Source organism: Arachis hypogaea, chromosome 20, assembly GCF_003086295.3.
Source record: "Arachis hypogaea cultivar Tifrunner chromosome 20, arahy.Tifrunner.gnm2.J5K5, whole genome shotgun sequence".
Lineage (NCBI taxonomy): Eukaryota > Viridiplantae > Streptophyta > Magnoliopsida > Fabales > Fabaceae > Arachis > Arachis hypogaea.
In genome coordinates this window covers 22,443,148-22,458,418 of record NC_092055.1, presented here as the reverse complement: position 1 = coordinate 22,458,418, position 15,271 = coordinate 22,443,148, and the positions used below count along the sequence as shown (strand labels likewise).

Below are 15,271 nucleotides of genomic sequence, written 5' to 3'. Positions count from 1 at the left end.
TCCCTCAATTTCAGCCAGAAAATACCTGAAATCACAGAAAAACACACAAACTCATAGTAAAGTCCAGAAATGTGATTTTTATTTAAAAACTAATAAAAACATAATAAAAACTAACTAAAATATACTAGAAACATGCTAAAAATAATGCCAAAAAGCGTATAAATTATCCGCTCATCACAACACCAAACTTAAATTGTTGCTTGTCCCTAAGAAACTAAAAACAAAGTAGGATAAAAAGGAGAGAATATACAATGAATTCCAAAAACATCTATGAAGATCAGTCTTAATTAGATGAGCGGGGCTTTTAGCTTTTTGCTTCTGAACAGTTTTGGCATCTCACTTTATCCTTTGAAGTTTAGAATGATTGGCATCTATAGGAACTCAGAATTTAGATAGTGTTATTGATTTTCCTAGTTTAGTATTGTTGATTCTTGAACACAGTTACTTTATGAGTCTTGGCCGTGACCCTAAGCATTTTGTTTTCCAGTATTACCACCGGATACATAAATGCCACAGACACATAATTGGGTGAACCTTTTCACATTGTGACTCAGATTTGCTAAAGTCCCAAATTAGAGGTGTCTAGAGCTCTTAAGCACACTCTTTTTGCTTTGGACCACGACTTTAACCGCTCAGTCTCAAGCTTTTCACTTGACACCTTCACGCCACAAGCACATGGTTAGGGATAGCTTGGTTTAGCCGCTTAGGCCAGGATTTTATTCCTGTGGGCCCTCCTATCCACTGATGCTCAAAGCCTTGGATCCTTTTTATTTTACCCTTGCCTTTTGGTTTAAATGGCTATTGGCTTTTTCTGCTTGCTTTTTCTTTTTCTTTCTTTTAATTTTTTTTCGCTTCTTTTTTTTCTTTTTTTTTTCCGCAAGCTTTTCACTATTTTTTCTTACTTCAAGAATCAATTTTATGATTTTTCAGATTATCAATAACATTTTTCCTTTTCCATTATTCTTTCAAGAGCCAACAATTTTAACATTCATAAACAACAAATTCAAAAATATGCACTGTTCAAGCATTCCTTCAGAAAACAAAAAGTATTGACACCACATCAAAATAATTAAACTATTTAAAATTCAAAATTCATGTACTTCTTTTTCTTTTATAATTAAAAACATTTTTCATTTAAGAAAGGTGATGGATTCATAGGATATTCATAGCTTTAAGGCATAGACACTAAGACACTAATGATCATGTAATAAAGACACAAACATAAATAAAACATAAAGCATATGATTCGAAAAACAGAAAAAATAAGAGCAAGAAAATAAAAGAACGGGTCCACCTTAGTGATGGCGGCTTGTTCTTCCTCTTGAAGATCTTATGGAGTGCTTGAGCTCCTCAATGTCTCTTACTTGCCTTTGTTGCTCCTCCCTCATGACTCTTTGGTCTTCTCTAATTTCATAGAGGAGGATGGAATGCTCTTGGTGCTCCACCCTTAGTTGTCCCATATTGGAACTTAATTCTCCTAGGGAGGTGTTGATTTGCTCCCAATAGTTTTGTGGAGGAAAATGCATCCCTTGAGGCATCTCAGGGATTTCATGATGAGGAATTTCCTCATGCTCTTGCCCATGAGTGAGATCTCTTGTTTGCTCCATCCTTTTCTTAGTGATGGGCTTGTCCTCATCAATAAGGATGTCTTCCTCTATGTCAATTCCAGCCGAATTGCAGAGGTGACAAATGAGATGAGGGAAGGCTAACCTTGCCAAAGTAGAGGACTTGTCCGCCACCTAGTAGAGTTCTAGGGATATAACCTCATGAACTTCTACTCCCTCTCCAATCATGATGCTATGGATCATGATAGCCCGGTCTATAGTAATTTCAGACTGGTTGCTAGTGGGAATAATTGAGCGTTGGATGAACTCCAACCATCCTCTAGCCACAGGCTTGAGGTCATGCATTCTTAGTTGAACCGGCTTCCCTCTTGAATCTCTCTTCCATTGAGCGCCCTCTTCACAAATATCTATGAGGACTTGGTCCAACTTTTGATCAAAGTTGACCCTTCTAGCGTAGGGGCGTGCATCTCCTTGCATCATGGGCAAGTTGAATGCTAACCTTACATTTTTCAGACTGAAATCTAAGTATTTCCCCCGAACCATTGTAAGCCAATTCTTTGGATCCGGGTTCACACTTTGATCATGGTTCTTGGTGATCCATGCATTTGCATAGAACTCTTGAACCATTAAGATTTCGACTTGTTGAATGGGATTGGTGAGAACTTCCCAACCTCTTCTTCGAATCTCATGTCGGATCTCCGGATATTCACCCTTTTTGAGCTTGAAAGGGACCTCGAGGATCACCTTCTTCTTGGCCACAACTTTATAGAAGTGGTCTTGATGCACCCTTGAGATGAATCTCTCCATCTCCCATGACTCAGAGGTGGAAGCTTTCGCCTTCCCTTTCCTCTTTCTATAGGTTTCTCCGGCCTTTGGTGCCATAAATGGTTATGGAAAAATAAAAAGCAACGCTTTTACCACACCAAACTTAGAAGGTTTGCTCATCCTCGAGCAAAAGAAGAAAGAAGAGAGTAGAGGAAGAAGAAATAGAGGAGATAGAGGGGGGTTAGTGTTTCGGCCAAGGGGGTGAGTAGGGTGTATGATGTTGTGTGAAAATGAAGGAGTGAAGATGGGTTTATATAGGAGTGGAGAGAGGGGTAGGTTTCGGCCATGTATGGGTGGGTTTGGGAGGAAAAGTGGTTTGAATTTGAATGGTGAGGTAGGTGGGGTTTTATGATGGATGGATGTGGATTGGTGAAGAGATTATAGAGAAGAGGGTAGGATTTGATAGGTGAGGGGTAGTTGGGGAAGGGTGTTATGGAGAGGTGTGAAGAGGAGAGAGAGAGATGAAGTAGGTGGGGATCCTGTAGGGTCCACAGATCCTGAGGTGTCAAGGATTTCTCATCTCTGCATCATGTGGCGTGTAAACGCCCCCTTGATTGCCAATCCTGGCGTTAAACGCCAAGTTGCTGCCTATTTCTGGCATTTAACGCCAGCTTTTCTCCCCTTTCTGGCATTTAATGACAGCTTTGTGCCCTTTTCTGGCATTAAATGCCAGCTCTGTGCCCATTTCTGGCATTAAACGCCCAGAATGGTGCCAGACTGGGCGTTTAACACCCATTCTGCTACCCTTATTGGCGTTTAAACGCCAGTAAGCTTCTCCTCCAGGGTGTGCTATTTTTAATACTATTTTTCATTCTATTTTTGCTTTTTCAGTTATTTTTGTGACTTCACATGATCATCAACCTACAGAAAACATAAAATAACAATAGAAAATGAATAGATATAATAAAATTAGGTTGCCTCCCAACAAGCGCTTCTTTAATGTCAATAGCTTGACAGTGGGCTCTCATGAAGCTTTACAAATACTCAGAGCATGATGATGGCCTCCCAACACCAAACTTAGAGTTTGAATGTGGGGGCTCTATTTGACTCTGTAATGAGAGAAGCTTTTCATGCTTCCTCTCCATGGTTACAGAGGGAGATCCTTGAGCCTTAAACACAAGGGAGTCCTCATTCACTTGAAGGACCAATTCTCCTCTGTCAACATCAATCACACCTTTTGTTGTGGCTAGGAAGGGTCTGCCAAGGATGATGGATTCATCCATACACTTCCTAGTGTCTAGGATTATGAAATCAGCAGGGATGTAGTGGCCTTCAACCTTTACCAAGATATCCTCTACAAGTCCATACGCCTATTTTCTTGAATTGTCTGCCATCTCTAGTGAGATTATTGCAGCTTGTACCTCAAGGATCCCTAGCTTCTCCATTACAGAGAGAGACTTGAGGTTTATGCTTGACCCTAGGTCACACAGAGTCTTCTCAAAGGTCATGGTGCCTATGGTACAAGGTATTGAGAACTTTCCAGGATCTTGTTTCTTCTGAGGTAATCTCTGCCTAGTCAAGTCATCCAGTTCTTTGGTGAGCAAGGGCGGTTCATCCTCCCAAGTCTCATTACCAAATAACTTGGCATTTAACTTTATGATTGCTCCAAGGTACTTAGCAACTTGCTCTTCAGTAACATCTTCATCCTCTTCAGAGGAAGAATACTCATCAGAGCTCATGAATGGCAGAAGTAAATTTAATGGAATTTCTATGGTCTCTGTATGAGCCTCAGATTCCCATGGTTCCTTATTAGGGAACTCCTTGGAGGCCAGTGGACGTCCATTGAGGTCTTCCTCAGTGAAAATCACTGCCTTTCCCTCCTCTATGCATTCGGCCATGTGGGACGTGTTTATGGCCTTGCATTCTCTCTTTGGGTTCTCTTCTGTATTGCTTGGGAGAGTACTAGGAGGGAGTTCAGTGACTTTCTTACTCAGCTGACCCACTTGTGTCTCCAAATTTCTAATGGAGGACCTTGTTTCAGTCATGAAACTTTGAGTGGTTTTAATTAGATCAGAGACTATGGTTGCTAAGTCAGAGTAGCTCTGCTTAGAATTCTCTGTCTGTTGCTGAGAAGATGATGGAAAAGGCTTGCTATTGCTAAACCTATTTCTTCCCCCACTACTGTTGTTGAAGCCTTGTTGGGGCCTCTGTTGGTCCTTCCATGAGAGATTTAGGTGATTTCTCCATGAAAGATTATAGGTGTTTCCATAGGGTTCTCCCATGTAATTCACCTCTTCCATTGCTGGGTTCTCAGGATCATAAGCTTCTTCTTCAGATGAAGCTTTTTTGGTACTGCCTGTTGCTGCTTGCATTCCAGACAGACTATGAGAAATCATATTGACTTGATGAGTCAATATTTTGTTCTGAGCCAATATGGCATTCAGAGTATCAATCTCAAGAACTCCTTTCTTCTGATTTGTCCCATTATTCACAGGATTCCTTTCAGAAGTTTACATGAATTGGTTATTTGCAATCATTTCAATGAGTTCCTAAGTTTCTGCAGGCGTCTTCTTCAGATGAAGAGATCCTCCAGCAGAGCTGTCCAATGACATCTTGGACAGTTCAGACAGACCATCATAGAAGATTCCTATGATGCTCCATTCTGAAAGCATGTCAGAAGGACACCTTCTGATCAATTGCTTGTATCTTTCCCAAGCTTCATAGAAGGATTCACCTTCTTTCTGTCTAAAGGTTTGGACTTCCACTCTAAGCTTACTCAATTTTTGAGGTGGAAAGAACTTTGCCAAGAAGGCATTGACTAGCTTTTCCCAAGAGTTCAGGCTTTCTTTAGGTTGTGAGTCCAACCATGTCCTAGCTCTGTCTCTTACAGCAAAAGGGAAGAGCATAAGTCTGTAGACCTCAGGGTCAACCCCATTAGTCTTAACAGTATTACAGATTTGCAAGAATTCAGCTAAGAACTGATGAGGATCTTCTAATGGAAGTCCATGAAACTTGCAATTCTGTTGCATTAGAGAAACTAATTGAGGCTAAAGCTCAAAGTTGTTTGCTCCAATGGTAGGGATAGAGATGCTTCTCCGATAAAAGTCGGGAGTAGGTGCAGTAAAGTCACCAAGCACCTTCCTTGCATTGTTGGCATTGTTGTTATTTTCGGCTACCATGGCTTCTTCTTGTTTGAAAATTTCTGTTTGGTCCTCTGAAGAGAGTTGTACTTTAGCTTCTCTTAGCTTTCTCTTCAAGGTCCTTTCAGGTTCAGGATCAGCTTCAACAAGAATGCCCTTGTCCTTGCTCCTGCTCATATGAAAGAGAGGAGAAGAAAGTATGGAATCCTCTATGTCACAGTATAGAGATTCCTTGAGATGTCACAGGAAAAGAAGAATAGAAGGAGGAGGTAGAAGGAGAAAAATTCGAACATATAAAGAAGGAGAAAGTTCGAATTGCACATTGAGGAGGAGTGTTAGTCCTTTAAGTAGAAGAATGTGAGAAAGGGGGAAAGAATTTTCGAAATTAAATTAAAAAGATTTTGAAATAATTAAAAGAGATTTTGAAAAATTGGTTGATGATTTCGAAAATTGAAATTGAGGTAATAGTTAATTGATTTTGAAAACAATTTTTGAAATTAAAAATTAAAAAGATATGATTGAAAATTATTTTGAAAAAGATGTGATTGAGAAGATATGATTGAAAAGATATGATTGAAAATCAAATTAAAAAAGAAGGTTTTAAAATTAAAGTTGATTACTTGACTAACAAGAAATTAAAAGACATGATTCTAGAATTTAAAAATTTGATCCTTTCTTAATAGGCAAGTAACAACTTGAAAATTTTGAATCAAATCATTAATTGTAGCAAGGATTTTTGAAAATGAAAAGAATGGAAAGAAATTGATTTTGAAAAGATATGATTTGAAAAAAATTTAATTTTGAAAAATTATGAAAATTTGAAAAAGATTTGAATTAAAAATAAAATCTTCCCTCTTGTGCCATCCTGGCATTAAACGCCCAGAATGGTATCCATTCTGGCGTTTAACGCCCAAAATACTACATTTTTGGGCGTTTAACGCCCAGCCAGGTACTCTAGCTGGCGTTTAAACGCCAGTTTTCCTTCCTCACTGGGCGTTTTGAACGCCTAGCTTTTTCTCTGTAATTCCTCTGCTGTATATTCTGAATCTTCAATTCTCTGTATTATTGACTTGAAAAGACATAGTTTTGAAAATTTTTGAATTTTTAATGATGAGAAACAACCAAAATGCGACTAATCATGGAAAACTTAAGATCAAACAAACAATGCATGCAAGACACCAAACTTAGAAGTTTGTATACTAGGGACAATGACAAATTAAAAATGCATATGAAAAACAACAAAACACACAAAACAAGAGAAATTAAAGATCAGAGCAGTGAAATCATCAAGAACAACTTGAAGATTAATGAAGAACATAATGCATATATTCAAAAAATTGCAAGAAAGTTAAAAATATGTAGGACACTAAACTTAAAAATTGACACTAGACTTAAACAAAAAACACGAAATATTTTTGGTTTTATGATTTTATAAAATTTTTTTGTATTATTTTTTTTCGAAAATTTAAGAGAAAATAATTAAACTCAAATTTTTTAATCGAAATTCTAGGAATCATGCAATGTTAGTCTAAAGCTTCAGTCTAAAAGATTAGACATGGCTAGGCAAGCTTCAGCAGACATTACATACAACAGCCAAATTGATGGGAATCAACTAGCTCATGTGATGATGAAAGTATCATCTGAAACTCTAGAATTCATTCTTAAAAATTCTGAAGAACAAAGTAAAATATATTTTTTTTTTTTGAAATTTTTCGAAAATTGAAAAATAAAAAGCTTAAACATAAAATAAAATTACGTAATCTGAGCAACAAGATGAACCGTCAGTTGTCCAAACTCGAACAATCCCTGGCAACGGCGCCCAAAACTTGGTGCACAAAATTGTGATCATCAATGGCGCCAACAACTTGGTACGCACAATTGTAATCTCAACTCTTTGTCACAACTCCACACAACTAACCAGCAAGTGCACTGGGTCGTCCAAGTAATAAACCTTACGTGAGTAAGGGTCGATTCCACGGAGATTGTCGGCTTGAAGCAAGCTATGGTCATCTTGTAAATCTCAGTCAGGCGGATTCAAATGGTTATGGAGAATTGATAATTAAAAGATAAATAAAACATAAAATAGGATAGAGATACTTATGTAATTCATTGGTGAGAATTTCAGATAAGCGTATGAAGATGCTTTGTTCTTTCTGAACCTCTGCTTTCCTATTGCCTTCTTCCAATCATTCATACTCCTTTCCATGGCAAGCTTATGTTGGGTTTCACCGTTGTCAATGGCTACCTCCCGTCCTCTTAGTGAAAATGGTCCAAATGCGCTATCACCACACGGCTAATCATCTGTCGGTTCTCGATCATGTTGGAATAGGATCCATTGATCCTTTTGCGTCTGTCACTACGCCCAACACTCACGAGTTTGAAGCTCATCATAGTCATCCCTTCCCAGATCCTACTCGGAATACCACAGACAAGGTTTAGACTTTTCAGATCTCAAGAATGCTGCCAATTGATTCTAGCCTATACCACGAAGACTCTGATCTCATGGAATGTAAGGCTCGGTTGTTAGGCGAGGCAACCATGCGTTATGAACCAGGAGGCTAAGAGATACGCACTCAAGCTATTGCAAGTAGAACAGAAGTGGTTGTCAGGCACGCGTTCATAGGTAAGAATGATGATGAGTGTCACGGATCATCACATTCTTAAGGTTAAAGAACGAGTGTATATCTTAGAGAAGAAGTAGGCGTGAATTGAATAGAAAACAGTAGTACTTTGCATTAATTCATGAGGAACAGCAGAGCTCCACACCTTAATCTATGGTGTGTAAAAACTCCACCGTTGAAAATACAAAAGTAATGAATGTCCAGGCATGGCCGAATGGCCAGCCCCCATAAAGGTCTAAGATAGCATAAGACTAATCAAAGATGGATGAAAATACAATAGCAAAAGGTCCTATTTATAGAAGCTAGTAGCCTAGGGTTACAGAAATAAGTAATTAATGCAAAAATCTTCTTCCGGGCCCACTTGGTGTGTGCTTGGGCTGAGCATTGAAGTTTTCACATGTAGAGACTTTTCTTGGAGTTAAACGCCAGCTTTTATGCCAGTTTGGGCGTTTAACTCCAGCTTTTATGCCAGTTCTAGCGTTTTGACGCCAAAATTGCTATGCTGACTTGGAATGCCAATTTGGGCCATCAAATCTCTGGCAAAATATGGACTATTATATATTGCTGGAAAGCCCAGGATGTCTACTTTCCAACGCAATTGAGAGCGCACCAATTGGGCTTCTGTAGCTCCAGAAAATCCACTTCGAGTGCAGGGAGGTCAGAATCCAACATCATCTGCAGTCCTTTTTCAGCCTCTGAATCAGATTTTTGCTCAGGTCCCTCAATTTCAGCCAGAAAATACCTGAAATCACAGAAAAACACACAAACTCATAGTAAAGTCCAGAAATGTGATTTTTATTTAAAAACTAATAAAAACATAATAAAAACTAACTAAAATATACTAGAAACATACTAAAAACAATGCCAAAAAGCATATAAATTATCCGCTCATCAAGTCTCATCTTTCTGCAGTTAAGATTATCATTAGATATATTCATGGCACATCCAATTTTGGTCTTTGGTATCCTAAGATTCATGATTTTTCTGTAGTTGGTTATTGTGATGCAGATTTTGCTGGTGATAGAGTTGATAGAAGAAGCACATCAGGCTTATGTTGCTTCCTTGGAAAGTCCTTGAATGTTTGGTCAAGTAAGAAGCAGCCAACAGTGGCTTTATCCACTGTAGAGACTGAGTATATAGCTGCTTCTTCTTATTGTTCTCAGCTTATGTGGTTAAAAACACAGCTTGCTGATTACAAATTAGATGCTGTAAATATTCCCTTGTTGTGTGATAATATGAGTGCCATCAATATATCTAAAAATCTAGTTTTGCACTCTAGGACTAAGCATATTGAAGTGAAATTTTACTCAATAAGAGAACATGTTCAAAAGGGGGATATTAGCATTCAATTTGTTAAATCAGAGGAGCAATTAGCAGATATTTTCACAAAACCACTAGCTGAGGACAGATTTTGTATGCTTAGGACTAGTCTAGGGATTTTAAGCTATGATTCATTGTTTGAAAGTTGCTGATGTGTTTGTTGGAATTTTTGTCTCATAAACAGGTATGAGATAATTCTGGGCAAGTAAAGAACGTTCTCTTCAAACAGCGTTCTCTGGGCTTGTTGCACGTGCAGATTTATCTGGGCCAACCTCAAAAAATCGGAACATGAGTGGTCTAATGTGTTTTCTTAAACCAAACCACCTCTGGGATCAATATGAATGTTACATGAGTTTTGTTTTGTTTTTGTTGGCCTGTTTGCTTTAGTTTTTTTTAAGTCCAAAAAGTTTTAAACTTTAAAACTAATTTCCCTTTTAATTTTAAATAAAATAAAATCTTTCTTTTTGTGATGTCAAGTCCTTTCAAGTCAAATCAGAGGTGATGCAGTTGCATGGTTTTAAAAAATTTTCTTTTGGGTATGGTTACCAATACTTCTTCTTCTCCCTCCATAACTCCTGCAACCCTTTAGTTTCTCCCCACTAACTTTATTGCTTCTCTTTCTTCAAAAGTATGAAACCAACCAAATAAGGAAGAAAACCATATCTTAAAAGCCTCCTCGTGAGAAGATATACAAGCTTCCTGCAAAACAAAAACCCTCCACTCGTTTTCAGGACCGAACCTTCACTCCTTCTCCTTCTCCTCCAACCTCACCTCCTCGTCCGGATCCTATGGCTTGCACTAAGAATCCTTCTAGGTTTCCACCTTCAGCCAAGCAGACGCCACCACCGAAGGAACCTCCATCCAAACCGGGTTCGTCGAAGTCGAGTTCATCGAAAGGGAAAAGACCAGCCGCGATTGAACCTACCTCTGAGCCCACACAACCTAAGACAAGGTCTGTTCCCTTGCGTTCTCAAAGAGGTAAACCTCGACTCCCTCTTAAATCTGTTAGAGAACCAGACATTGATCCATTTGCTCATAAATTCCACTTTATGACTTCTCCTTCCAACTATAACCCTTATAAATTTAAGTCTGCCATGAACAATGACTTTTATGAAGGAGTTATTAAGTACCTTACCCTGTGTTCCTCTTTTTTTGCTGACTTGACAAACTTAAAAAAAAAAGGTTTTCTATTTGTTGAAAATTTAGATTTTTTAGACTGGAATCACCTTTTTAACATTAAAAAGCCTGTTTACCCTCTTTTGGTCAAAGAGTTTTATGCTAACATGACATATTAACATGACATATCATGACAGAAGTGTGCATTCTTATGTCAAGGGCCGATATATTGTTTTAAATAATGAAACAATCAGTGATTCATTGAAATATACTGATGTTAGAGCTTGTTCTTATACTTTCATTAAGTGGGATGAAGGAGTTGGTATTTCTTTCAATGATGCTTTGGCTCATATTTGTGAACATTTTTCTTGATTGATGGGATTGCACCCACTCACAAAGACCTAGGATATGAACGTGCTCAGTTGCACCGTATTGTCAACCACATCATTCTTCCTCAAAGTGGTTTATATCAAAGGGTATCTTATACTGACACTCTTATTTTGTATGCCCTGCTCACTAAAACAGAAATTTCTTTTGCTTATTTGATGGTTAGATACATGTTTGACTCTGTTAGAAGTGAGAAAGATAAAGCCCTTCCTTATGGCATGTTTCTAACTTGTATCTTTGAGTATTTTGATGTTAATTTGTCCAATGAGGATTATGAAAATAGACATTCAGATCTAAAGGGAGGTGGTGCAGTGAAACAGCAAAAAAGACCTACTCGTTCTGAGAGAGTGGTTCTAAATGATGAAAATGACGAGTTCATGATTCACCTGAAAACTGTCTCTCAACAATTTCCTTCTGGCAAGTGCACCGGATTATCGTCAAGTAAAAACTCACTGTAGAGTGAGGTCGAATCCTACAGGGATTGGTTGGTTGATCAATGTTAATTGGAGAATTGTGCTAGTTGAGCGAAATCAGATTTGGTTGAGAATTGCAGAATGTAAATTTGGCGGAAAACTTAAATTGCAAGAAATTAAATGACAGAAATTAAATTGTAGGAAATTAAATGACAGAAGCTTAAAGTGCAAGGAATTAAATGGGAATGGGGATCTAGCATGAAATTAAAGAAGTAGAATATAAAAGAATGGGTAGATCAGAGATGGGGATTCATTGGGTTTCAGGAGATATTGAACTCTCCGGATCAATTCATTTTCATCTCTTCCTCAATCAATGCATTCATTGACTTTGCTTGGCAATCTTAGATGATTGGATCCAAATGTCTTGGCTCACCAATCTCTCTAAGCATGAACAATTGCCCAATGTCTTGATTTAATTGCTCATGGGAAGAGATGAAGTTCGGTCACTGATTAGACCACACAAATTCATAGATCAAAGTATTGGTAGGATTAAATGTCACAATATCCATCCAACCCCTAATCTAATCCAATGTGAGAAAGCATTTCCAGCATGAATTCCTCATACCTCTCTCAAGGATCAGAGGAATTCCAATTATGGGTAGCTTCTCTGTCAAGACAACTACCCAATTGAATTAAGATCGAAAGCTTTCTAACAAAATCAAGAGAAAAGAAAGAAGGAGAAGATGAAAACTACTATTGATCCATTGAATTACAATAGAGCTCCCTAACCCAATGAAAGGGGTTTAGTTGTTTATAGCTCTCAAAATGGAAAATGGAATTGAAAGATACATTCAAAATTGAAAGAATTGCAGAAAAATCAAAATTAGCAGAGTGTCGCTAGCCAAATTAAAAATTCTTTTTTTCTAACTTAAATCCTAAGCTATTTATACACTCTCTTCCATTGATCTTCAATCTCTCAATTGAGCTTTTGACCTTGATGGAATTGGGTTGAAGTCGCTCCAATTGGTTTTCCTTGCTGTTGAGAAGAGATCTATTTGAATTGCAAAGTTCTGGTGCTCAAGTTGGAGTCAACGTTTGATGGTCAACGTTGACTCAAATGCCTTTCTTAAAAACTAGATACACTTGCTGTCATTGGCATTTGACTCAATGTTGGAGTGCCAACATTCTGCTACCCACGCGTACGCGTGCCTTGCGCGTTTGCGCCCTTGGGGACAGATTGCTCATTCACACGTGCGCGTGTTGTACGCATGCGCGTGGATGCAAAAATCCCACTTCCAGTTTTAAAAGCATTTAGAAGAACGTTGGCTTCAGTATTGGACTGGCAACATTCCCTCCAACGTTGGCCTATCCACGCGTGCGCGTGGATTCTCAAAAGTCAAGCCTGCGCGTACACACCATAGATGTGTGCGCGTCGTTGCACATTTTCAAATTCAGAATTTTGAGATCACAATCGTGCACATTGGCCATCAACGTTCGGGGAAGCGTTTGGGGTCCAACGTTACCCATCCACGCGTACGCGCCAGCTGCGCGTGCGCGTGGATTGTCAGAATTTCCAGTCCACGCGTACGCATGTAGCACGCGTGCGTGTCACTGCAGGTTTTTAAAATCTCCAGAAAGCACATTTTATCACAACGTTGGGGGTAACGTTGGCTTGCCAACGTTCCTTCCAACGTGGGTACCAGCAGATTATGCAGAATCTTGCTCTGCTTCTTTCTCAACGTTTGAGGCAACGTTGGTGGTCCAACTTGGCCGCCAACGTTGCTTCTTGTTCATTCTTTCCATCCATGCTCCTTCTTCAACTTCCTCCCATGCTTTTCTTCACCTGTCATCAACCAATTTATGCATCAAAGCCTTGCTAAAGTCATGAAAATTCTCATCATTCTTAGCATACAAGTAATTATAGCCTAATTCTCATGAAATTGCATCAAATTAACTATGGTTGGATGAATCTAGGCATACATGAATTTCTAACCCAATTGCTTACTTATAACTCAAGAAAGTGCATAAAACCTATTAAAAACAAAGAAAAAGGCTAGTGAAACTAGCCTAAGATGCTCTGGCATCAGTTCATTCCTGAGAAATCTCCTCCTCCTTTCACTGAAGGCACTTCCATCTCCACTGGACAAAAATCTGCTCTGTTTAATGTTGTTCGTGACGTGGTCCAAGAATTTGTCTCCCAATCCAATCACATGATTGCCATGAGTAAGGAACAAAGAAAGCTAACAAGCAAGCATGAGAATTTCCTCCAAAAATTAAGGGATAGAGTGGCTGTATTTATGAAGTTCATTGATAATCTTCAACAAGATAAAGATCATGCCACTGATGCTGAAGAAGAAGCTGATTCGGAGGGAACTGGTTCAGATGCCTAGATTTGTCTCATGAAAACTGTTTCTCTTGTGTTTTTTTGAACTGCTGTCTGTTATTTCGGATGACTGTAATACTCTAACTACTGCTGCACTTACCTTAAATTAATTTGGTGTTTTAGACTGTGCATTAACTTTTCTTGCAAGTTTTAAGGTGCGGATTTTACTTGATATTGCCTACTTTCCACCCTTGATGACAAAAGGGGGAGTAGTAGCGTATTGCTGTGATATTTTAGTAGCTAGGTTATGCATATTTGCTGTGATATTTTACTGCTACTATTATTCTTTATTGCATGAGAATTTGATCTGCAAATACTGCTATTGCAGTGAGTTTTTGGCATGAGATTTGGAACTCATTTTTATGTTATGATGATAGTCTTAATGCCCTGTTTTGATTGAAGCATGATCATTTTCTAAAATGGTTCCTTTGTTAAAAGTGCTGACATGACATGTTGAATATTGGGCTGGTTTTGTGCTGCTGGTTGTTTAAACTCCCTTAGTCAAGATGAATTTTGTGTAGCTCTTTATTGTGCTCTCTATAAGTATAATGTAAACAGGAACAAAAAGGAAGAGCTTAAATATAGGGGGAGCTACTCTTGAAAAAGAAAGGGGGAGTAACAAAAGCAAGCAATATCATTCAAAGGGAAGTTTCTTAACTCTATTAAATTTCAATTCCTTTGGTTAATGTTTAATTATGTTTGTCATCAAGGGGGAGATTGTTGAGTTAAGAAATTAACTAAATTAATTAATGATGACAAATATTATTTTATTGGGCAAATTAAATCATTAGTGTTGATTATTTATGATTAAATGTTGCAGGCCAAAACTCATTATTGCAACAGCCCAAGTGGATGAAAAATAAAAACAAGGCTGGTGGGCTACAATCCAAAGGAAGCCCAAAAGAAATCAAGCAAAGAAATAAACGGGCTACATGAATGATATCTGATCCAAGCCCAATAGCAAGCAATTCCCTCTCATTTACTTTCGCCAAAAGCAATGTGTACTTTTTCCCTCTTGGTCAGAAATCAGAGAAGTAAGAGAAAGCTTAGTTCCTAAGTTGTTCACCAAATAAGCAAGAAAGAGAAGGTTAAGCAAAAGGTTGAAGTCTAATCACCCACATTAAACTATATCAAGAAGTTAGAAGCTAAAAGGTGATTTCATTTCCTTATACATGCATCATATCTTCTTCTCTTCATCTTCAACGTTCTGCCTATCCATTCTGGGTTACATGGAAAAGATGATCTCTGTTCTTCACTACTATGCATCTACGGTCATAAGTGTGTCTTGGGGACCAAGTTGTTTCAATGGCCAAGATCTGGGTTTACCATTTAAGATATCTGTTTCTGCTGTCTTGTGGCCTTCGGTCAATAAGAGAAGATCAGAACCAAAGTTCCTATTTTGAAGATTAATGGCAAAAAGTGAGATGGTGAGTTGGTGAAGCACAAAGCTTGAGAGTTGACCTAGGGAGAGCAACTCAGCAACATGCAAGGAGATACAAAAGAAGTTGGTTCACCATTCAAAAACTAAGGAGAGATAACCAGTGTTCTTGAGGTGTATGTT

At 38.3% G+C, this 15,271-nt stretch overlaps 1 non-coding gene across 1 annotated transcript; it reads left to right on the top strand.

The window, feature by feature from the left end:
* The first annotated feature begins 4,996 nt into the window (after positions 1-4,996).
* On the top strand, positions 4,997-5,104 carry LOC112787040 (small nucleolar RNA R71). Its single transcript, XR_003194477.1, has one exon. It is a non-coding gene; the product is annotated as a small nucleolar RNA R71 (small nucleolar RNA).
* The last annotated feature ends 10,167 nt before the right edge of the window (positions 5,105-15,271 follow it).